Raw genomic sequence first — 24,582 nt, 5'->3', positions numbered from 1 at the left:
TAGCAGAAGGAGACTAGCGCCTGGAAAGGGAGACAAGTTTGTTTGTTTGTTTTTACTGCTGCAAAACTTCCTAGAACCCTCCTGCAAGGACCATTGTCTTTTAAAAAAAGTAAAAGTTACTGTTTTCCTTCCTAAAGAGGTCTGGTTGGAGGTGAAGGAAGCAGAGCGGGCTCTCCCTCCAGCCCCACAATGGTCCCCATCTCCGATCCCACTGCGCGCAGGCAACGTGCCCTTTCCGGGGCTTCCATCCCGCCTCCCCCCCTCCCCGCTGTGCTAATGCAGAGATAGAGGCCGCACTAAACAACCTGTAAACTTGTCCCTCTGAAGTACCACCTTTGCTTTGGTATCGAGTAGAGCAAGCTGAATGTGGTAATAGAATCTTGAAGAAAAGGAAGTGATGGTCCCAGGCCTATGGTTTTTGGGAGAGCCATAGTGACAGCATTTGCAAGGGCAGCTGCACAGAGCACAGGGCCTGGAGTGTGGAAGACATAATGAGTTTGAATCCTGTCTCAGTACTTAGCTGCATGACTCTGGGAAGTCGCTTCTTTTTAACCTCAGTTTCCTCAATTATAAAATTGGGATGATAATGATACCTATCTCCCAAGGTTCAAGGGAGGATCAAATGAGAAAATAATTTGTAAAAAAAAATTTTTTTTAATTAAAATTAATTTTAATTTTATTTAAATTAATTAAAATTAACAGATGATTGTTTTCTTGCTTTCCTTTGGCCAATACAGATTATTTGCAAGAAAGAGCATTTACCCCCAAATCTAAATCTAGGAGTGGAGGAGGTAGAGAATGACACTTAGTAAAATAAACTAGGCCAGTTGTCCCTCACCTGTTTTTCCTTCCTTTTTTACAACCCAAGGAAAAGAAATATCTATCCTCTAATCTTCACCCAGGATCCTGCAGCATTCACAAGAAGGAAAAAGCAACTTCAGAAGCGTAGTCCTGGGGAAACAACACAGGCAGAGGATGAACCAGCCAACAGCTAGTTCAATCCAAAGAATGCATAGTAGACTTGAAGTCAGAAATATCAATTTTATCACTTTGGGTAAATATATATCTACAGACCTGTTTTATCAGCTCTAAATTTATCTCTCCATCTCCCAAGTTTCTTTCCAGCTCTAACATTCTAGGATTATATAAACCTGACCGCTTTGAGGAGGTAAGCAGGTGTGTAGAGATTACCTCCACCTGAAACCTCTTCACTGGAAATACTTTAGCTGGGAAGTCAGGTTCCAAGTCCTTGCATCACCTGCTTTAGATCAAAGGTAGATATTATTTCTGCTGGGTGGCAACTCTGAAGTGTGTGATGTGCAATCTGGACTTTAAATGCTTTCTGGAAGAGGAAATCAATAAGTATTTATTACGTATCTACTGAGGGCAGTTAGATGCAACACAGTGGATAATGCATTGGGCTTGGAATCAGGAAAATCCTAGTTCAAATTTCTCCTCAATTACTAGTTTTGTGACCCTGAGCAAGTCACTTCACCCTGTTTGCCTCAGTTTCCTCATCTGTAAAATGAGTTGGAGAAGGAAATGGCAAACAACTCTAGCATCTTTGCCAAGAAAACCCTATATCTGACTCATATGTAGACCCATGAAGAATTAGACTATTGAAAAAAAATGACTGAACACCATAATTTATTGCATTTGAAGTGACTTACAATTTACACAGCACTTTCCCATAAATGTAATATCCATGTCTCTTATCTCATTTGATCTTCAAAATAATAACTCCCACATGACTTAAAACTCATCACAGTCAGACTGGCTACAGTTTCCTCATCTGTAAACTCTTGGTATACTTCATTAGTACCTCTTGGTTTGAAAGTTTTATGATTCTATGAAATGTCTCTGTGAATCAGGAGGCTATGATAAGGATTATGGTCAAAATGCAGAGAACCAGATTTGTTGGCAGAGATTCAAATGTTGGCACTACTTGGTAAGACCTTGCACAGACTACTTAATTTCTCTGCCTCCTGTTCTATCCCCTAAATTGAAGGAGTTGAACTCCATGATTTTGATGGGCAATTCCATCTCTAAACCAATCAGTCTATGTTAGTGAGTAGAACAATTAAATCAGTCTTGTAAATGAAAACTATGACATAGGGCCTCAAGTCAGGAACATTTGGGCTCAAATCCTGTCTCAGATACTTATCCTGTGAGCATGGGCAAGTAATTTAGCTTTAGTTTCCTCATCTTTGAAATGTAAAATAGCAGCACCATGTTGCAGGACTGTTGTGAGAATCAAATGAGATCATACTTTTCAAGTACTTTGCAAACTTCTAAGCACTATATAAATGCTAGTTATTATTGTTTTTATGATGGGCAGCAAGATGGTGCAGTGGATGGAGCGCCCAGTCTAAAGTCTAGGAGACTCCTCTTCCTGAGTTCAATCTGGCCTCAGATACTAGCAGCTGTGTGAATCCTGTGACTCGATGTTCACATGTGGATAATAAGCTACAGAAAGAAATGGCAGACCACTCCAGTATCTTTGCCAAGAAGACTCCAAATGGGGACACAGAGTTGGACATGACTATAAACTTGTTATTATAAAAATAGATGTAGAAAGCTAACCTATGGATCTCAAGGCTATCATTTCTTTCTTTCCTTCCTAAGGATCAGGAAAGCAAGGAAGAAAAAAAAATATAGCAATAAAGATATAGGTCAACTCTTCAACATTGAATTTCCACTCTGGGGATCTAAATGTACTTGCCAAGGAACTCAGTCACATATATTGTTTGGTAAATAAATGAATGAATCTTAACTACAAAGAGATGTTCTCTCTTTCCTTCACTCACCCCACCCTACCGTTTTTTAAATAGTATTTTATTTTTCCAAAACATGCAGATAGTTTTCAATATACACTTTTGCAAAATCTGTGTTCCAAATTTTTTTTCCCTCTCCCCTTTTCCCCACCCTAAAACAGCAAGCAATCTATGATAGGTAACATGTGCAATTCTTCTACATATATTTCTATGTTCATCATACTGCACAAAAGAAGTCAGATCAAAAAGGAAAAAACATAGGAAAGGAAGAAAAAAAAGCAAGCAACAAACAAGAAAGGATGAAAACACTGTTTTGATCCACATTTTGTTTCCATGATTCTCTCTCTGGATACAGATGCACTTTCCATCACAAATCTATTGAAATTGCCTTGAACCACTTCATTGTTGAAAAAAGCCAAGTCTATCACAGTTGATCATAACAATCTTGCTGTTACTGTATACAGTGCTTTCCAGGTTCTGCTCACTTCACTTAGCATCAGTTCAATTAAGTCTTTCCAGACTTTTTTGAAATCAGCTTGTCCATTATTCTTAGAGAATAATAATATTCCATTACCTTCATATACCATAACTTATTCAACCATTCCCCAACTGAGGGGCATCCACTCAATTTCCAGTTCCTTGCCCACTACAAAAAGAACTGCCACAAACATTTCTGCACATGTGGGTCCTTTTTCTCTTTTTTTATGATCTCTTTGGAATACAGACTCAGTAGAGACACTGCTGGATCAAAGTACAGTTTTTATAGCCCTTTGGGCATAGTTCCAAATTGCTCTCCAGAATGATTAGATCATTTTTATAGCTCTACCAACAATGCATTAGTGTCTGTTTTCCCACATCCCCTCCAACATTCATCATTAAAGAGATGTTCTCTTTGACCTGAATGCTAGACTTGAAATTAGAAAAATCTGTGGTAAAATCCTACTTCTCATCTTTACACTGGACAAGTCATTTCATTTTTCTTTTCTGGGGTAGCTGTACACCAGAGAGAGTACCAGTCCTGGAGTCAAGAAGTCCTAAGATCAAATTTGTCTTCAGACACTTCCTAACTGGGCGACACCGAGCAAGTCATTTAACACTATTTACTTCAGTTTCCTCATCTGTAAAATGAACTAGAGATGGAAATGGCAAGATATTCCAGTATCTTTGTCAAGCAAACTCCAAATGGAACCTCAGAAAGTTTGCCACTTCTGAAGCATCTTGACAAGAACATTAACTACTACTTTAGCATCTACCTCTTTAGATTGCTAGAGGGTCCAAATGAGATGATAGTGTATGTAAAATGTTCTCCAGATTTTAAGACATTAACCATATAAATGTGACTTATGATTACCACTGGTCGGTCTGGTTATGGCTCAGTATAAAGCAGTTAAGTTTTTCACCATTAGTTTTGCTTCTTTTGTCTAATCTACTTCTTAGAAGTGAATTAGATTAAGTGAAAACAAGTGGTTAACAGTGCACAGCTGTTACTTTTGCCTCCTCCAAAAAAGAACAATTACAACAAAAGTTACAGAATTGTTTATACCTTTTGAACCACAATATCCCTATGGGGTTTAATATTCCAAAGTTTTTTTGCAGCAAGAATTCAGGACAAAAATATTCGTAAGGGTATCCAGCTTTTTTTTTTTTTTTTTTTTTAAAAGACTGGATCTTCCTATTTCATCCAGGCTGGGAATGCAGGGGATGATCATAGGTCCAATTCCACTACTGAAAAACAGAGAAACTTTTATCTGTTCCATTTCTTGCACCAGTTTGTCCCTCTTTGACAGTCTGGTTCCCTCCCCTCTGAAGAGCTTACTATAGATGGATGGATGGATAGATGGATGGACAGACAGATAGATAGATATAGAAAGAAGACAGACAGATAGGCAGGCTCAAATGCTCCATCACTCTCAGGTTTCCTAATAGCAGAGATTATAGGCATGTGCTATCTTACAGCACTATATATGAGTAAAACATTGGAAATAAATGATGCACGACTGTCAGGGAATGACTAAATAAACTGAAGAGCATGAATGTTATCAGTTGGAGGACTGGAAATATCTAGCTGGGAGAAGACTTGAAAATGATATGATATCTCTCTTCAAGTATTTGAAGGACTATTCTACAGAGGAGAGACTAAACTTTGATCCCAGAGGGCAGAACCAAGAGCAGTGGGAGATGTAAAGAGGCAAATATGGGCTTGAGGAAGGAAGAAAGAAAGGAAGGAAAGGCAGGGATAAGGGAGGGAGAAAATGGGGTGGGGAGGAAGGAAACTTGCTAATGATCAGACTGGGCCAAAAGTGAAATGAATGGGCTGTTTTAGAAAGTGCTGGGTTTCCTCTTTGTGGAGGTTTCCAAAGAGAAGATGACACTTTCTCAGTATACCATTCTTGGGGTTCCTTTGGAGAACTGACCTGGACTAGATGGTCAATGAGGACCCTTACAATTCTCAAATTATGTAATTATGTGAATATCATGGAAAATATTGTGCATACAAGATGACAAATATGAAGAATTCACAGAAATATGGAAAGACTTGGATGAAGTGATACAGAATGAACAAAAACAAAACCCCCAAAATAATAGACATATAAAGACTCTATAAATGAAGACAACTTTAAACAGCAACAAAAAGATCAAATACAGTGGACAACAGTGGTACTCACTTAATAGTTAAACAAAGCACACACTTTTTCCGTTCTTTTAACAAATGGAAAATGACTAAAAAATAAGATTGCATATACAAATCAGTGACAATTTCTCATTTAGGCTGTTTTCTTTAACTGTGGATTGAAATATGAATTTGTCAGGACTTGTATTTACCAATCAAAACAAAACAAAACAAAACAGCAGCTGCATCATAACCTTCCTTCACAGGCCAAGTTCCTAAGGAGGCTTGACTTAATGTTGGTTGATGACCCTGGGTATTCAATGCTAACCAATCCAAATGTCATATTCTCAACCAACTAGAAAAGTCTGCTCCAGAAATATATTGTGGAAGTGTTTCTACTGCAAAGAACGAGATTCACAAGGTATTTCAGGGATCATTTCTAGCTCTTCCTCCCTTCCTCCTGTTTCTTCCATTCTGGACCACTAAGATTGGATCAATGGGCACACACAAAGGGGCATATAAATGGCAAAGTGAATATGGCAGAATTCAAAGATCCTCAGAGACACCTCAATCTAGCAGGTGTAGCACAGCTATTGTAACATAGTTATAATCAATTCAAAAGCTTCCCATTCCAGGCATTCACATTAAGGATTTGGGTGGGGTGGGTGTGGTAAAATGAGATTAAATCCAAGAGGTTCATTAAAGAAATAAGCTGGCTGGTAGGAAAGGAGAACACTTTTCTAAATAGGGACCAGAGGTGTGGTTTCAATAGTGCAGGGAATTCCCTGGTGAGGAAATTCCTTGCACCAACTCAACACTTCCTCTGCAGTTTAGTTTTAGAGTTCTGCCTAAAAACTGGGAAGTTGAAGGATTTGAATCTAGCTCTTCCTGGCTTCCAGCCCAGCAATCTAGCTCCTATGCCATGGTCCCTCTATATGGGAAGAAAACATTTCTTGAAGGAGTTATTCAGAATTCAATCATTTAACGAGCAGTTAATGGAAAATGGTATTATGACAAGTAAAAACAAGAGAATTTGTGTACCATATATGTCGGCACATGTACATTCATATATAACACATTTGTGTGTGTGATGTAACGTGCAATATATATGTACAAACACATAATGACAAAGAAAACAACACTAAAGGAAATTAAACTCAGATCAGTTGCAACAATATCTGTTTCCAAGAATGGAATCAATCAACAAGTTATTATTAGACTCCTATTATGTGACAATGCTCTTCATACAGAGAAAACAAATATAAATGTCTCCTTTCTATAGAGAAGTGGTTGAATTATGGGATCTTAGAATTCATCAAATTCAATCTCATTTTACTTGCCAGGAAACTGAGGACCATGTGGATTAAGTGACTTGCCAATAATCACAGCTATGTCATTTTTCAGTCATGTCCAACTCTTTGTGACCCCGTTTGGGGTTTTCTTGACAGAGATACTGGAGTGAATGGTTTTCCATTTCCTTCAGCTCATTCTACAGATGAGGAAACTGAAGCCAGCAGGGGTAAGTGACCTATCCAAGATCACATAGTTGGCAAGTTCTGAACACTTACTAGCTGTGTGATCTGGGGGGAAATCACCACACCCCGACTGCCTTTCCCCAAAGATTAAAATTAAAGCTATAATACAATTACAATGGTAGTGATCATGCAAATTAGAACATCACAAATGCAAAGTACTACAGGAATTCAGATGATGGAAATCAAACACCCAATAGATCATCAGAAGATATTCCATGTAATAGGTATGGAACCACATGCTCTGGTTCTAAAGGAAGAGTAGCATTTCAATAGGAGGAATTCATGGAATTCATATGTAGTCAGAGTACTCTGGCATATTCTAGGAAGATTTAGTAAGCCCCTCCTCCTTATGTTGTTAGTTCCCAGATTAGATATAAATTCTTCATTTTTCCAGTAATGATGCCTTTGTTCTGGGCATGAACTCAAGTTATTACAGAATCACAGAATTTAAGAGTTGGAAGGGAGCTTAGCAACCACACAGTCTTACCCATACCTGAAAGAAAGTTCCACTATAACAAATCTGGCAAGTGATCACCCAATCTCTGTGTAGAAACCTGCAGGAAGGAGGAACCCATGATATTTCAAGGCAGACTATTCCACTTTTAGACATCTCTAATTGTTGAGAAAAAAAAAATTTTTTTTTTTCTGACTCTCAATCCATCCTAAATTTGCCTCTTTGTAATTTCCACACATTGTTCCCAGTGCTGTTCTCCTGGGCCAAACAAAATAAGTCTAATCCTATTTCCATTCAAAAGCTTGAACATGGCTATCTTGTTCCTCCCGAATGCTTTCTTGTCTTGGCTAAATATCTCCAGTTCCTTCGATTTACCTTATGTTATGAGCTCAATCCTGAATCTGAATCTGAACCCATACTAGAGTACTCTCTTATAGACACTCTCTGGCTAACAATTTCCTAAACAGTGGTGGTACACAAAACAAAACACTCAAGATATGGCTAGAAGTATTGGATCTTCCAATGCAGCCAAGGTTGACTTAACTTTCCTAGTTGCCACCTCAAACTGTTGATTTCATATGTAGTCTTTACGGGAATAAACTGCTATTACTGCCATCTTCTCTTTGTGAAGCTAATTTTTGAACCCTAATGTAAAAGTTTGCACATATCCCTACTGAAATTCATCTTCCTAGATTTAGGCAAGCTTCTCATGATCTTTTTGGATCTTAATTCTATTATCCCAAATGGAAAGCTATTCCTTCAAAATTTGTGCCTTTCAAATGTGCTAAATATACATTTTATGTCTTTGTTAAAGATATTAAACCTCATAGGGATGATAAGCACAAATCTCTGGAATACTACACAGAAGGGTTCTTGCCACATTGACATAAAAGTTGTGATTTTTTAAAAAGATAGCTGTTGCCCAGTGATCTATTAAGAAGAAAAGAAATAAGTATTTTTAAGCACTTACTATATGCCCAGTGCTTTACAAATATTATCTCATTCATCTTTGCAACAACTCTGAGAGATAGATGTTATTATTATCCCCATTTTTACATATGAAGAAACAGAGAAAGACATAAGCTAAGTCACTTGCCAGGTTACACACCTGGAAAGTATCTAAAAGGTCTTCCAGACTCTACTGTCAGTTTTCTATCCACTGTGCTCACTAGCCTCTAACAACAACCTAAAGCAACTATTCTTTCAATGTAGTCATGTACTAAGTTCTAAATCCACCTAATTGTATTATTTTATAGTATACACCCCCCCATCTTTTTTTTTTTTTTTAATAAGGATATAATGGATACTCTAAAATCTAGGTAAACTATATCTAAAGCAATCCTTAGTTAAGTAACCCTAATGGAAAAGGAAATGAGATTAGTTTGGTAGGATTTAGTTGTTTTTTTGTTTTGTTTTGTTTTGTTTTTTTGTTAAAGCTCTTTACTTACAAAACATATGCATGGGTAATTTTTCAATTGACCCTTGCAAAAACCTTCTGTTCCAAATTTTTCCCTCCTTCCCCTACCCCCTCCCTTAGATGACAGGTAATCTAATACACATTAAATATGTTAAAATATATGTTAAATCCAATATATGTATACACAGTTATACAGTTATCTTGTTGCATAAGAAAAATTGGATAAGAAGGGGAAAAAAAAAACAGAAAGAAAACAAAATGCAAGCAAACAACAACAAAAAGAGTGAAAATGTTGTGTTGTGGTCCATACTCAGTTCCCATGATTTCTCTGGGTGTAGATAGCTCTCTTCATCATTCAACAATTGGAACTGGTTTGAATCATCTCATTGTTGAAAAGAGCCATGTCCATCAGAATTGATCATTGTATAATCTTGTTGCCTTGTATAATGATTTCCTGGTTCTGCTCATCTCACTTAGCATCAGTTCATGTAAGTCTCACCAGGCCTCTCTGAAATTATTCTGCAGGTTGTTTCTTATAGAACAATAATATTCCATAACATTCATATACCACAATTTATTCAGCCATTCCCCGACGGATGAACATCCACTCAGTTTCCAGTTTCTTGCCGCAACAGAAAAGGCAGTCACAAACATTTCTGCACATGTGGGTAGGACTTAATCTTGATGAAAGTTTCTAACATTACTGACAGTGGCTCAGCAATCAACTTCTTTCTGCATCCCAGAATGTCATTCATCTGGGTCAGGTGACTTGAATTCATCAAAGGCAACTAGGTACTATCTTACTATCTACTTATCTGTCTTGAATATGTACTTTCTGACAGTCATTTTTCCTTTCTCATCCACAGAAAAAAGTCATTCTTCTTGGCAGAGAAAACAAAAAGCAAGCAAGACTTAAGCCATTTTTTCTTGTTTTTGTTGTCAGGAGTTCTTTACCATCAGTCTTCCTTGCACTGATCAGAATTCATCCGAATCACTCATTTTTATACTACTGATGTTAAAAGTATAAATTATTTGTCTACTCACTTCATTGCATCAGTTCATATAAGTCTTCCTAGATAAATGAAACAATCACTTCATTTCTTATAGGAAAACAGGATTCTATAACATCCACATATCTTTTTTTTTTTTTTTTGTACTTTATTTTATTTTTACAAATCGGGGCTTGACTTACTATTCTGTCCATTTTTAGACATAAGAAAGTGATGGAGAAATAATGATATAGATTAATCTTAAAAGCTGATTAGGGGCAACTAGGCGGTGCAATGGATAGAGCACCAGCCCTGAAGTCAGGAGGACCTGAGTTCAAATGTGACCTCAGACACTTAACACCTCCTGGCTGTGTGACCCTGGGCAAGTCACTTAACCCCAATTGCTTCAGCAAAACAAACAAACAAAAAACTTATTGGGTATATATATTTTCTTCTTTTTCTCCCTAATTAGATAGTATTTTATTTCCCCTCCTTAAATGAAGAAAATTTTTGTCATTCTTTTTTTAATAAGATTTTTGGATTCCAAATTTTCCTCCCTTCTCCCTTCTCTCCTCCCCTCTTCTAAAGATGGGATGCAATTTGATATAATTTATACATGTGCTATCATAGTTGTGAAAGAAGAAACAGATCAAAAGAAAAAAAAAAATCCAAGGTTAAATAAAGCAAAGGGTGGGGGAGAGAGAGAAGTTTCAATTTGCATTCAGAGTCCAACAGTTCTTTATCTGAATGTGGATAGCATTTTCCTTCACGAGTCTTTCATACTTGTTTTAGATCATAGTGTTGCTGAGAAGAGCTGAATCATTCAGAGTTGATCATCACACAGCATTGCTGATATTGCATAGAATGTTTTCCTGGTTCTGCTCATTTCACTTTGCATGAGTTCATACAAGTCTTCAAGTTTTTCTGAAATCTGCCTGTTCATCATTTCTTATTGCACAACAGTATTGCATTTCATTCATATGCCATCATTTGTTTCATCATTTCCCAATTGATAGGCATTCCCTCACTTTTCAATATTTTGCCACCATGAAAAGGGTTGTTACAAGTATTTTTGCACATGTAGATCCTTTTTCTTTTTTTAACAATCTCTTTGGGATACAAACCTAGTAGCGGTATTGCTGGGGAAAAGATTATGAACAATTTGGTTGCCATTTGGGTATTCCAAATTGTCCTCCAAAATGGTTGGAGTAATTCACAAATCTACCAATAATGCATTTGTGTCCCAATTTTACCTACTTTGTGCAGAGCTCTAGGCTAAATGCTGGGAATATAACGCCAAAAAGTAAAGCATTACATTACTCCAGAGTATTTGTTCAGAAAGTGTGAAAGGCCTGAAACACTCTATGTAGATTACCCTTCAATGCACTTTTAGAAAGAAAGAGTCAAGAGTTGCACCCATCCTAATAAAAAAGATTATAGTTCCATTTGAGGGTTGAGTATTTCAATAGATCAAGGATCTAGGACTTTATCTAAAATTAGAATCTCTACTTTAGATGGCATCCATTTGAATGTGAGCTCCTTCAGGGCAGGATCTACGATTTCACAAGTAGGGATACAGTTTTTACCAAAGTAAATTGTAGCCTCATTTTGCTTGAGATGGTGTCCTTTAGAATATAAGCATCTGGAAGATTAGCTTAGCATTAGGCTTGGCAAGTCAAGCCTATTCAAAAGACATTTATTAAATGCTTATTGTATTCCTTAAACTCAACTTCAGACACTAAATAGACCATGGATGGTGAGAGTGATAAGGGAAGAGCCCTTAAGAGAATTCAAAGCTTGGGAACCTAGAAACTTTAAACGCCCAGAAGTCACTCCTGGGAATGCCACCTTTAGGGGGCAAGCCAAAGTGGTCCAAGCAATAATTAATTTGGGTAGGTTGCCATCAATTTATGACCTATTTTAACTAATTATTCTTGCTAACTAACTGCAAAGCTCAGTTGTTTCTACCTACTGATATTATGTAAGTATTGATATATTCTTTTAATTTTCAGCATCCTGGAGTAACTTTTGTCTTGACAGGGTCTACTCCTCTTCACCAAAATAGGTTCCTTCTGTGATTTAAAGTGTAGTTACATCCCTAGTTGATAAATGGTCAAAAGATATGAACAGGCAGTTTTCATATGAACAAATCAAAGTTATCTATAGACATATGAAGTAGTGCTCTAAATCACTTTTGATCAAAGAAAAGCAAATTAAACAACTCTGAGATACTACCTCACCTCTGTCAGACTGGCCAACATGACAAAAAGGAAAATAATAAATGTCAGAGAAGATGTGGGATATCTACATCCTGATTTGTTCAGCCATTCCCTTTGAAGTTTCAGAATTTCATCCTTTGGGATTCCATATCCCTCCTGGGTTTATTTCCTTTGAAGATCCCACAGGATTACACCTATCCTTCCTATAAACCTTTTGAAATCTGCTTCCCCCAAGTCTAGGGTGCATGTAAAACTATGCAGTTTTCTAGTCCTCTATCACAAACTCTAGGAGAAGTGACCCCTTTCCCTAGAATTTCTAGTCTAGTTCATGTGCCTGAGTCACTCTTAGATAAGTTAGAGTTGTACTTACCCCTACAGACTTGGTTCCTTATAGGCAGGTCTGCACATCCCTATAGTTCTTCAAGAAACTATATACAATGGAATTACTAACCAATTAAGGTAAAAAAAAAAATCAACAGGAGACACAGAAATACACATAGGAGTCTACAGAAAAGCAGCACATTCACAGAGAAGTAGCTAATAGATGTAGTAAGAGAAGGGGTTAGAGAAGCTGCCCAACCTTAATTCAAACCTGCAGGAAAAGCTCAAGACAGCAATTTACGGTGTGAATAGCTCTCCAAAGGAACAAAGGGAAAAAACAACAATAGGGAGCCAAAGCATGCCTGAAGGCACTACTTGGATTTCTCTCCTAGTCATTCCTGTGAATTAGGATCTACATAGTCCACAAAGGAAAACTGAACTTTTTAGAAGGGCTTAGTATAGCACAGTAAATCTAAAATGACTGTGTAGGTCCCTAAGGAAGGCAGAGCACACCAAGTGGGGAGTTTCCTGACTTCTTAGCAATCCTGAATTCTTCTTGCAAGGATGACCTCGACCCCAGGTGGTACTATCTCTTAACAGTAGAAATCTCTAAAAGTCTGAAGCAGAGGCTGACTGACCAAAGGAGAGAGTTACCTTAATGACTGAAAGGCTCAGATATGAATCTTCTATGTTTTCTGTTGGATTAAAAAAAAAAATACCCTGTCCTATATTTCCTATCTTATTGGGCTGAAATAGAAACTGAGGGTCCTTCTAGAAATATTCAGTAAAATTCTGATACTTTCAGAAAAAAAATCTAAGCGGGAAGGAGTATGATATAAAAATTACTGAAAAATGTCAAGGTGAACTTAAATCCCTGGTTCTATGAATTAGATGAAATGTTAAGTTACTGTAGAATGTCAAAGATGGAAAGCAACTTATCAATATTTACTTCAAGCTTTCATTTTACAGATAAGCAATCTGCAATTCAAAGTGTGAAAGTACTTGGCCAAGGTCTTATATAGAACCAGGCCTTGAACTTCTGCTGACTCTTAAGATCTTGTTTGTCTTTTGTTCTTGAAGAGAACCATGACATCAAGGAGGTAATGTCATGTCATACAAGTAAATTGAAGTAAGGGAGGGCTGAGTACAAGAGATATAGATCAAGACAAAAATAGCCTTGCATGCAATGAGAGAATGGTCTTTTTAAACTAAGGTCTTTCTTTGACAAGTCTTAGTTTGACAGAAGCAACACACATTCAGTGATTAAAGGTAGGCTAGAAATGAGGGAGAAAAAGTCCTTTTTTGCCTAGTTTTTTTTTTTTTTTTTTTTTTTTTTTTTTTTTTAATCAGTCTGGGAGGGGAAGGCCCTCAAGGTTTCTGGTCAAAACAGAAACAACTGCTATTTACATTCACTCTGAAACAATCAGAGCCCAAACAAAGACCTAGTATGGCTTGACCTGGGACATACTGTTGTCCAATCTTAGAGAGCAAGAGTCATTTGGATTTAAGGCCAGGTCCTTAAGAAAAAAAATTTAGCTGGTAAACCCCAAGATATCTAGTAATGTTTGGGCAGAGGGCTCTCAGGTAAGCGTATGATACTCTATGTGAACAGGGGAGGGAAGAGAAAAGAAGAGGAGACAAGAAAGAGACAGAGAGATAGAGACACACAGGAGAGAAGTTATGTTGCCCAACTGGTCAGTTCCACTTGGGTCCTCATTGGAGTTGTTTAGTTTAACAGACTCAATGGAACAAATAGAAGGGATCAAGAAATTAAAAGGAAACTTTCTTTTTCAATTTTGTCTTTTAACTTAGGAAAGTCCCAGAAATCAAGTTTGGGGCAGATTGACTCTCAGAAATTGAGAGTTACTGAAGCCTAGAATGAAAGTTTGTTTCTGGAATGGGCATTTCAGCAGCTCTAATAGTCAAATCTGATCAAATCAACAAGCACTTACTGTGTGCCAAGTATTGCGCTAAACTCTATGTCAAACTAACAAAATCCAAAAAGGGTAAAAACAACCCATGCCCACAAGGAGTTTACATGCAAACAACTGCTTACAAATAAATAACATGTGTAAAGGATGTTGGAGATAATCTCAGAGGAAGACACTAGCATGGAGACCATAAAAGATTTCTCGAAAAGGGCAAGATTTTTAGTTAAGACTAAAAGGAAACCAGGGAAAGCAGACACTAAAGGTAAGCAGAGCGAGAATTCCAGGCTTCATGAGCAGTCAGTGAAAAGGCATTCAATACTTGTATAGGTATCTCAAGCTTCAGAAAAGAAAGCTTTAAAAGGCTAGTACTATGACTTTGTCCAGAATAACATACCCTTCTCTAGGTAACCTCTGTTTCTGTATATACTTGTATGTTTGTGTGTATAAGTGTATGTCTTTCTATCTACATATGTGTATATTTATAGATATATAGTTTATAGGACTTAAGAGTTGAAAGAAAGCTTAGACTCCATCAAGTTCAACCCCTTTGGCTTATAAAGAAGGAGGTTCAAAGTGATGGACTCAAACCTAGACCTTCTCTAGATCCAGCATTGTTCCGACCATAGTACAACCCAATCAGAATTTATTAGCCTGACTAGGTACATTAATATACAATTTACTCTACACAGTAGTATACAACCAACCTACAGTGTACAAAGTTGTACAGTATAAGCTATGTACAGCTGAGAGAAAGCTAACTATATACAAATTCAGTTCCATGTTGGTCAATTAATCAGACAACAATTTAAAGCATCAAGTAGCCCCTTAATATAGTCATTGCTATCATTCTTTGCAGTAAAAGAATTGTTATTCCACTAAAACCAAAACTTGAATTTGTTTGTTCTGGGCCAATCTATCTCAAAGCTGAGCTTGGTCTCTCATTAAGTCTTTTTTGAGTAATATTTTTTTCTTAGGGTCAGGTGGGGGAAAAGAGGGAGGGAGGGACAGTAGATAGAACACTGAGCTTTGAATCAGAAAGACTAAGAGTTCATTCACATCCAGGTCCAGCATTCACTGACTGTGTGATCCTGAGCAAGTCATTTAACCCTGTTTGCCTCAGTTTCCTAATCTGTCAAATGAGCTAGAGAAGGAAATGGCAAATCACTATAGTATGTTTGTCAAGAATACCCCAAATGGGGTCACAAAGAGTTAAACATAATGGAAAAAAAAAAAAAAGACTAAAATTTTTTCCTATTCTTTTCCTCCTCACCACCCCCAGTTGCATGATTAGCATTTTTAATCATTTCAAGCATCTCTGATTTCATTAATGGAAAACTCCCTCCAAACAATATAGATCACAAATTCTCTATTATTTAACAGGTTTTGCATATATTATAATAGGATGTAAGCTCCAAGAGACCAGGAACTGCTTTGTTTTTTTGTTTTTGTAATCACTGCATAGTGATAGTCACTTAATCATCCATAGTCTTTGAGAGTTGCTGTGGCCATAAAACCCCACATGTAACCCAGTAATGATCCTCTCTGAATTTTGCTAGATTGGTAGTCAGATAACAGATGTCTAGGCCTTTATCAGGCCCTCATCAAACAACTTCCACATTGGTAGGATCTAGTCAAGTCTGAGAACTTATGGTCACATCTATGCCACAAGGAGGCATCAGATTGGAGAACAAACAAATCTGTATTGCTGACACCCATAGGACCATCGATTCAGCTAGAGGGTCAAATGGAATCTCCCCTCCAGAAAAACTTTTTAGTCATTATGCAGTTTTCCATTTGAATCAGCATATTCTGGGTTTCATTCCCCCAATTCTGCTTATCAGTTTCCTTGCCATCTTAAGTCCACTTGTCCGTTCTAGAATTCCAGTTCTTTCATAGCTTTCCTCCCAGCCAAAATTACTAGATCACTTAATAACTCAGACCTGCCCATTATGATGTCATATTCTTTTTATAGGAAGTCAGGTAACTCAAATACACATTAGTGGGTAAAGACAGCCTGATCTTGTTCTGGGAAGTCCCTGCAATTTGTTCTTACAGTATTTAAAATGTTTAAGGTCTCTTCCTGGCTCTACCAGTAGCTAGCTCTGAGACCTTGGACACATTATTTTCCTTAGCCTCAGTTCCCTCATCTATGAAAATCCCTTCTAGCCCTATTTCCTGTGAAATTTTTGGAACATTTACATGGAGAGCATAGGATCACAGATTTAGAACTAGAAGGAAGTTTATGGTCATCTGGTCTTACCCTCTCAATTTATAAATGAGGATAGTTGTTTGTGAAGGTTTTTTGGAGGCAGCCTTAGTCTCAGTTGAAATAAATAATTACTCCAAAATCGCAGCCAGCTGGTAAAAATGCAAGCGTTTATTTCTCCTTACAAATTAGCCCGATTAGTTGAGGCCTAACTCTCTGCCTGGCTCCAAGAGATCTTACAGCTTTGTCCTTGGCTTCTGCCTCTGCTTTCTTCAGCCTCCAGCCAGCACCAAGTTGGAAGATGCAATGAATCTCTCTGTACCTCCAGGCAGTTCCACCTGAAGAAGTAACTTCAAGCTTCAAAAGCTCCCTATATTTATGTGATCTCCCAAAGGTTAACTCCACCTTCTGGAGGGAGAGGAATTCTGCGTTATCTCCCAGAGTGTTCTCTGGTCCTAAGGAAGGTGTGAATTCAAATATCTCTTTCTAGACCCTGAATCTCCCAAACTGTGAACTCCATTGAGTTCTTAGAGCTCTCTAAAGGTGTGAACACAAGCATTGTTTCCATCAGTTGTACTTAGTACCTAGTTCAAGTTCTGGCCCAAAATAACTCTTTCTAAGATTAAATTAACTCCAATGGCTTAACACTTTGTAAAGATTCCAACAGTTGTTCAATGGGCAAGTGTTTTGCCCAAGATCAATATTAAGTCAGGATCTGAACTCAGGTCCTAAACCTTTTTTCCTTCAGACTATGATATAAGATACATAAAAATGCTCTATAAACCATAAATCACTTTACAAGCTTAAGAACATCATTATTATTACTTTGATATTTCAAAAGAATTACAATTTCATCACAGTATATTTACTCCTACTAATGCAGACTGACCCTCCCCTTTCACCACCTCTCCCCTGCATCCCCCCAGTCTACTAGACTATCATGAATCACTGTGGTTTAAAAAAAAAAAATCATCACTTGGTCATGTTCAGCATCTCAATGATAAGCCAACTACATCCATTCATTCCTCTCCTAGTTCTGCTTCGGATCCTCCAGACTTTAGGAGCATGATGCCTCAGTTTATGCCCCTATATAACTGGGGCACCTTTCTCCTATTAACGAGTTCTTCCCAGAACTTTAATTTTGAAGAATGATCCCGATCAGTCAACCTTTTATTTGTCTCCCATTTTTTTCTTTGAGTTGGCCATTCTATCTAGCTCTACTCACTGTAGGATTACTAAATTCTCAGAAAGAGTATTCTGTGTTCATTGTCTCCTATTCTACTTCTTCATTACCCACTCAGTACCAACTCCTTATAAGCTGGCTTCTGCTCCCACCATTTTTCTATTTAGTTCTCTCCAAGGTCATTGATCTTTTTTTTTATCTCACTTCACTCTGAATCAGTTCACATATCTTTCTTTATTTCTCCAAATTTTTTCTTATTGAACAATAAAATACTTTATATTCATAAACTAGAATTTATTCAGCCAGTCCTCAAATGATGAACACCAATTCTGTCTGCAATTCTTTACCACAACAAAAACTTCTCTAATAAGTATTCTCATGCATATAAGTTCTTTCTCAATGTTCCTGAACTTGTTGGAGTGCATGCCTAATAATAGTATCACTGGGTCAAAGGAATGTACAGTTTAATGACCTTTGGGATATATAGTTCCACACTGATTTCTAGGATGGTTGAACCAATTCAAAACTCCAGCAATTGTTGGATTAGTGTGTCTATCCCCACAAACTCCAACAATTGCTATTTTTCTCTGTTATTATCTTTACCAACCTGATGGGTAAAAGATGGAACATGGGTTATTTGATCAGTTTCTCTTATTATTAGTGACTTGTGGCATTTTTTTATATGAGAATTACCTTCATTTCATAAACTATGACCACTTATTTAATGGGGGAACAGCTTGTATATATTTATATCAATTGTTTTAATGTAACTTGGATACTAAATTTACCATAAAGGCTGGTCATTTTTTTTTCCTTCAAGTTGTTTTTCTTAAGTTTCTTCTACAGAAGTGTTTCAATTTTATATAATTAAAAATTGTTCTTTTTTTAAAAAAATTATCTTCTTCCTTAAGTAAAAATTCTACCCCCTTGACATAGTCTTGAAAGATAGCTCCTTCCTTTGTCTCTTCATCATTTTAATTTGGAATTTAATGTGGTATATGGCATAAGGTCCATCTAAATCTAATTTCTACCAGTTTAGTCTCTAGTGTTCCCAGCAAATTTTATCAAATAGCAGTCTATATTCCAGTAATAAGCATCTCTGTTTTTATGATACATTATATTTCTGCATTCAGTGATTTAGGTGAGGGCTTCTTGAATTTTTTCTACTTATGATCCCTCTTCCCCTGAGTTTTACACAAGCCTGGGTACATATAAAACAGGTATAAAAATCAAACATTTCTTGATAACAAATCATAATTTTGCAACCTCCACATTCAGCCACTGCCCATATAGGGTCTCCACAGTTTAAGAAGCTTTGATTTAGGTATGGTTTACTAATCTATTACATTAATAATCACTTCCTCCTAGAAGCTTTCTCTAACTGCTCTGTCTCTAGAAGTGATCTCTTATTCTTTACCTTTCTCTTAGAACTTTAATCTCTACACTTTTATTTCCCTTTAAATTTATGAACTTGTCTTTTCCTCTTTCTACTCTTTGTGGATAGAGTATAACCTCAATCTGTAATATGTGCTCATTATATACCTAGAAAATTAAATTTTCTAGCATGAGCTCTTCATCACAAAAGGCACTTAAATATAGAATTTATAGTGATCTTTTGTTTGTTTTTTAAAATATCTGTTGCTGGGACACTAATACATTGTTGGTGGAACTGTGAATATATCCAACCATTCTGGAGAGCAATTTGGAACTATGCTCAAAAAGTTATCAAATTATGCATACCCTTTGATCCAGCAGTGTTACTACTGGGCTTATATCCTAAAGAGATCATAAAGAAGGGAAAGGGACCTGTATGTGCACGAATGTTTGTGGCAGCCCTCTTTGTAGTGGCCAGAAACTGGAAACTGAGTGGATGCCCATCAGTTGGAGAATGGCTGAATAAATTGTGGTGTATGAATATTATGGAATATTATTGTTCTGTGAGAAATGACCAACAGGATGATTTCAGAAAGGCCTGGAGAGACTTACATGAACTGATGCTGAGCGAACCGAGCAGGGCCAAGAGATCATTATGTACTTCAACAACAATACTATATGATGACCAATTCTGATGGACCTGGCCATCCTCAGCAATGAGATGAACCAAATCAGTTCCAATGGAGCAGTAATGAACTGAACCAGCTTCCGCCCAAGCGAAAGCATTCTGGGAGATGACTGAAAATCATTATATTGAATTCCCAATCCCTATATTTTTGCCCACCTGCATTTTGGATTTCCTTCACAGGCTAATTGTACAATATTACAGAGTCTGATTCTTTTTGTACAGCAAAATAACGGTTTGGTCATGTATACTTATTGTGTACCTAATTTATATTTTAATATATTTAACATCTACTGGTCATCCTGCCATCTGGGGGATGGGGTGAGGGGAAGAAGGGGAAAAATTGGAACAAGAGGTTTGGCAATTGTCAACACTGTAAAGTTACCCATACATATAACCTGTAAATAAAAGGCTATTAAAAATATATTAAAAAAATAACAAAATAAAATATCTGTTGCCCAGTGACCTATTTATGCTTCCAGTTGTTTGTTGCTATGTGCAAAAACTAGATGCAAAAATGCTATGGAATATTAATTTTCAAGCTTGACTACGTATTCAAATAGCTTAGACCTGGACTTTTAGAAAGCTATCTTAACCAGAATCCCACATGGAATTCCGTAATGTTAAAGAGAGAATATTTAATTGGATAAGGAATTATGGGGAGGGTAGTTAATATAAATAAATAGACTTTTATATGGATTAGGTGATTCTCATTCACATCAACTCTTGCCTGATTCATTCATATAACTGAGATGTTATGTTATCCTGAACACCAAATCTGTAAAAATGCTAAGTATTATTATCCAAAGGTCTCAAATGCATTTGGCTTTCAACTCACGGAGTCAGCAAGTTTCTTCCCCACATGTTTTGTTTTGGTCTAGGCCTGCTGTGGTTTTTATGCATGTAAGAAAAATCTCCTCCACCCATGCAAATCTGCAACTTCTCTGAAACAGCCTTAGAAAGTTGCCTGGGGCGAATGGGAGGTTAAGCCAACTTCAATCATCTTCTAGCTAGTATCAGAGTCTATATTTGAACCCAAGGCTTCCTGACTCAGAGGCTACACTCTTTCCACTATGATATAGTGATTCTCTTCATGTATCTAGGGATGGTTTTCACTTGCAATTTTCTTACCAGTAAAAAAAAAAAAATTTTTTTTATTTTTGGTCAAATGTAGACAACTAGAAATAAACTAAAGTTACATTATTTAATTTTAAAAGATACAAGGTTTAAGAACTTGAATGACCTTAGAGATTGTCTTAGAATAAGAATGAAACTGAATAGTCTAGAACTGGAATCATGTGAAATATGTTGAATTTTATTGTATTCAAGAGCCCCAAGCCCTGAGTAGAACTTCACTATTGTTGCTCAGTGGTGAGGGACTCTTGTGACCCCATTTGGGGTTTTCTTGGCAAGGATATTGAAGTGGTTTGCCATTTCCTTCTACAGTTCACTATATTTTATTTATATTTTTAATAATAGCTTTTTATTTTCAAAATGCACACGCATAGTTTTCAGCATTTACCCTTGCAAATCCTTATATTCCAAATTTTTCATCTTCCCTTCCCCAGCCATTCCCCTAGATAACAAGTAATCCAATATAGGTTAAACATGTGCAGTTCTTCAAAATATATTTCTACATTTATCATGCTTCATGAGAAAAATCAGATAAAAAAGGGGGAAAAAATGAGAAAAAGAAAAAGTGAGCAATAACAACAAAAAACGTGAAAATCCGATGTTGAGATCCATCTTCGGTCGCCATATTCCTCTTTCTCCAGTTCATTTTACATATGAGGAAACTGAGGCAAACAGGGTTAAGTGACTGCTCAGGGTCACACAGTTAGGTCGAATGTGAACTCACTTCCTCCTGACTCCAGGCCTAACATTCTGTCCATTGTAGCACCTAAGTTTCCCTTCACTACAGAGTCAGTATTACTCTCACTGAGTTTATCATCCATGTGACCTTACAGAGAGACACCCTCATAGACATTCCCATGCTTTGACTGGGGGCTTTTGATCACATACTCTGACACATGCTGAGTCCTCTTAAGCTCTTTCAAGGGCTGATTTCTGTCTTTTCCCCTATTCCCATCATATTTTCACCAGAATCTGGGGATTTTTTTCTAAGCAGACAAATACTAGAAGCTTCTGCCCACGTATCCCAGTTACTGCTTTTGCTCTAGATAACATAGTCTGGCTGAGTTTGTTGGGATTTTGAGGGAAGAAAGGAAATAGCCAGACAATGCGACCCAGAGTAACTGCCACTGACATCAGCCAAGGAAGAATCAGAATATCTAGAGAGCAAAACGGCTTTTTGCCATGACAGTTTGGGGGGAGGGGGGAAGATGGCAGATGCTCACAATTTTGCCAATCAATCCACAAGCATTTATTATTACTTATTATTATTACTAATGCTAGAGCTAAGTAATGGATATCTAAAAATAGTGAAATAGTCCTTGTCCTCAAGAAGCTTATCTATAAACTAGGGAGACCACAGATACATATATTAGGGACATAATCTACATAAAGTCAATACTGTACACATGTATATATATATATATATATATATATATATATATATATATATATATACACAGAGAGAGAGAATGAAACAGAGAGAGGGAGAGGCAGAGAGGGAGAAGGAAGGAAGGAAGGCTGACAGACAGGCACAAGAAGCTAGCAGTGGAGGGAACGTGGAAAGAGGGCTGAGTTCTGAAGCAAACCAAGAATTCCAGAAAGCTGAGATGAAGACATTCTATATATGTCAGATTTCTTATGCAGAGGCACAGAGATGGAGCATCCTGTGTGAGGAAAAGAAGGGAGATATGTGGAAAAGTGCTTAGAGAGGAATAATATGTAAGAACACTAGACTGAAAGGACCTGCTGAGGAAGGGCTTCAAATGCCAGAAAGAGGAGATTATATTTGACCCTAGAGGTAATTAGGACCCACTGAAGTTTGTGGAGTAGAAGGTGGATTGGTTGTATATGGGAGAAAGGCATGATGAAGTCACACATGTTCGAGGAAAATAAGTTTGGGGGTCATAGAAGATGGAAAGAAGTAGTAAGAGGCTTGAGGCAGGGATATCAAAAAGAAGGCAGTTATAATAGTCTAGGAGAGAAATGATGAAGGCCTGCGCCTGTTGTAAAGATGAAAGTTGGCAACTGAATGGAATGAGTGAGATTTATGAATGATTACCAAAAAAATTTGTGAACTAAGGAATCTAGAAGAAGGATGATGCCATCAGCAGTAATAAGAAAAATTTAGAAGAGGTATGTTTTTTTTTTTGGGGGGGGGGAGGGGGTAAATAATAAGTTAACCACAATTCCAAAAATTTGATAATGAATCATACTACCTATATCCTAAGATGATAAACTCAAAATGCAGAACAAAATATGCATTTTTGAACATAGTAAATGTAGGAATTTATTTTACCTAATTCTGTGAATGCTATAATAGATTCTCATTTTGGGGGATAAAGAAGTAGGAGGATGACTGGATCACTGAAGCATTTTGTAAAATTCACTAACAATAACAGAAGGCCAAAAAGTACAGGCAAGCAGGACTTGGAAGTTACATGTTGAATTTATACATGTATACATATTTAAAAGTGAGCTGCACATAGTTGAAATTTGTAGTTTTTTATACATATATATATATATACACACATACTGTTCTACTATTTTTATGGGACTGTTTGTTTAATTCAAAGTGAAAAAATATATTTAAAAAAGTTTTTTTTAAAGGCAATTTATTTTGGTTATATTGAGTTTGCTACAGGACATCCAGTTTGAAACATCCAATGGGCAGTTCATGATGAAAGAGTAGATCAAAGGGTAAAGACTAGGGCTGGATGCAGAGATAGGGAAATGTGGAGATAAGGATATAGATACAGGCAATCATCTGCACAGAAATGATAACTGAACTCATGGGAGTTAATGGAGTCCCCAAAAGACAGAATTCATAGAGGAAAAAGAAGACCTAGGATGAGCTTGAGGGATGAGTCAAGCAAAAGACATTGAGATGAATCAATCAGACAATCTCATAAAATTAAAAAGGAGAAAGTAACCGGAAGAAATACTCTTGATGGCCAACAATTACAAATTCTGCAAATAAGTAAAAAGGGATGTGAGATGAGATCATTAAATTTGACAATGAAGTAGTCATTTATAATTTGGAGAGAATAGCTTCCATTGAGTAATGAGGTTGGAAACCAGGTTTCAGAGGGCTTAGAAGACTATGAAAAATTAAAAAAAAAAAAAAAAAAAAAAAAAAAAAAAAGGAGGGGATAGCTTTTCAAGGGAGTTTGGTTAAAAGTGAAAGGAGAAATAGGATGTTGGCAAAATTGTTATGGCATATTGGTTTGCCATGCTTTATTTTTAAAAAAAGGCAACAGAAATATTCTCCCATTCGAAAAATTCCCATCAACTCCTAATAGAATAATTCTCCCATTGTTCTTCTCTGGAGTTTCTTCTGACTCTATGAGCTCAATGTCTTAAGGCCTTTGATCTAGAGCACAGACTACAAAGCTAATGGGTAAGATGAGCAAAGGTGGAAAAGAGATGAGAATTTAAAAGTCAGGAAGATCTGAATTTCAATTCTGTCTCAGACATTTACAAGTAAAATGGGGATGATCCTGGGAGCCTCTGATCAGTTTGACCAGTCTACCAATCAATCTGATGTGATTACAGGGCAAGAACTTTTGTTAGGAGAGCACCTATCATGAAAGTTAATACATACTTGCATCTTGTTGAAAAGCCATAGCAACTCTTGACTGGTTCCCAGTAATTGGGCTTCCTCCCAAACTGATAGGCAAAGAAGAGTTGGGAGAATATAGATTATTTTTAAAAGAGCTTTCTTTTTCTTGGACTTCTAAACCAGAATGCAA

The 24,582-nt window shown here is 36.9% G+C and overlaps 1 protein-coding gene across 1 annotated transcript in view; it reads right to left on the bottom strand.

Annotated features, from left to right (window-relative positions):
- MIDEAS (mitotic deacetylase associated SANT domain protein) overlaps positions 1-24,582 on the bottom strand; it is a 135,882-nt gene that overhangs the window by 73,334 nt on the left and 37,966 nt on the right. The gene's annotated exons all lie outside the window — the stretch shown is intronic.

Source organism: Sarcophilus harrisii, chromosome 2 (genome assembly GCF_902635505.1).
Source record: "Sarcophilus harrisii chromosome 2, mSarHar1.11, whole genome shotgun sequence".
In the NCBI taxonomy this organism is placed as follows: Eukaryota; Metazoa; Chordata; class Mammalia; order Dasyuromorphia; family Dasyuridae; genus Sarcophilus; species Sarcophilus harrisii.
Note: the sequence above shows the minus strand (reverse complement) of the source record. Positions and strands in the feature narration are given on the sequence as shown.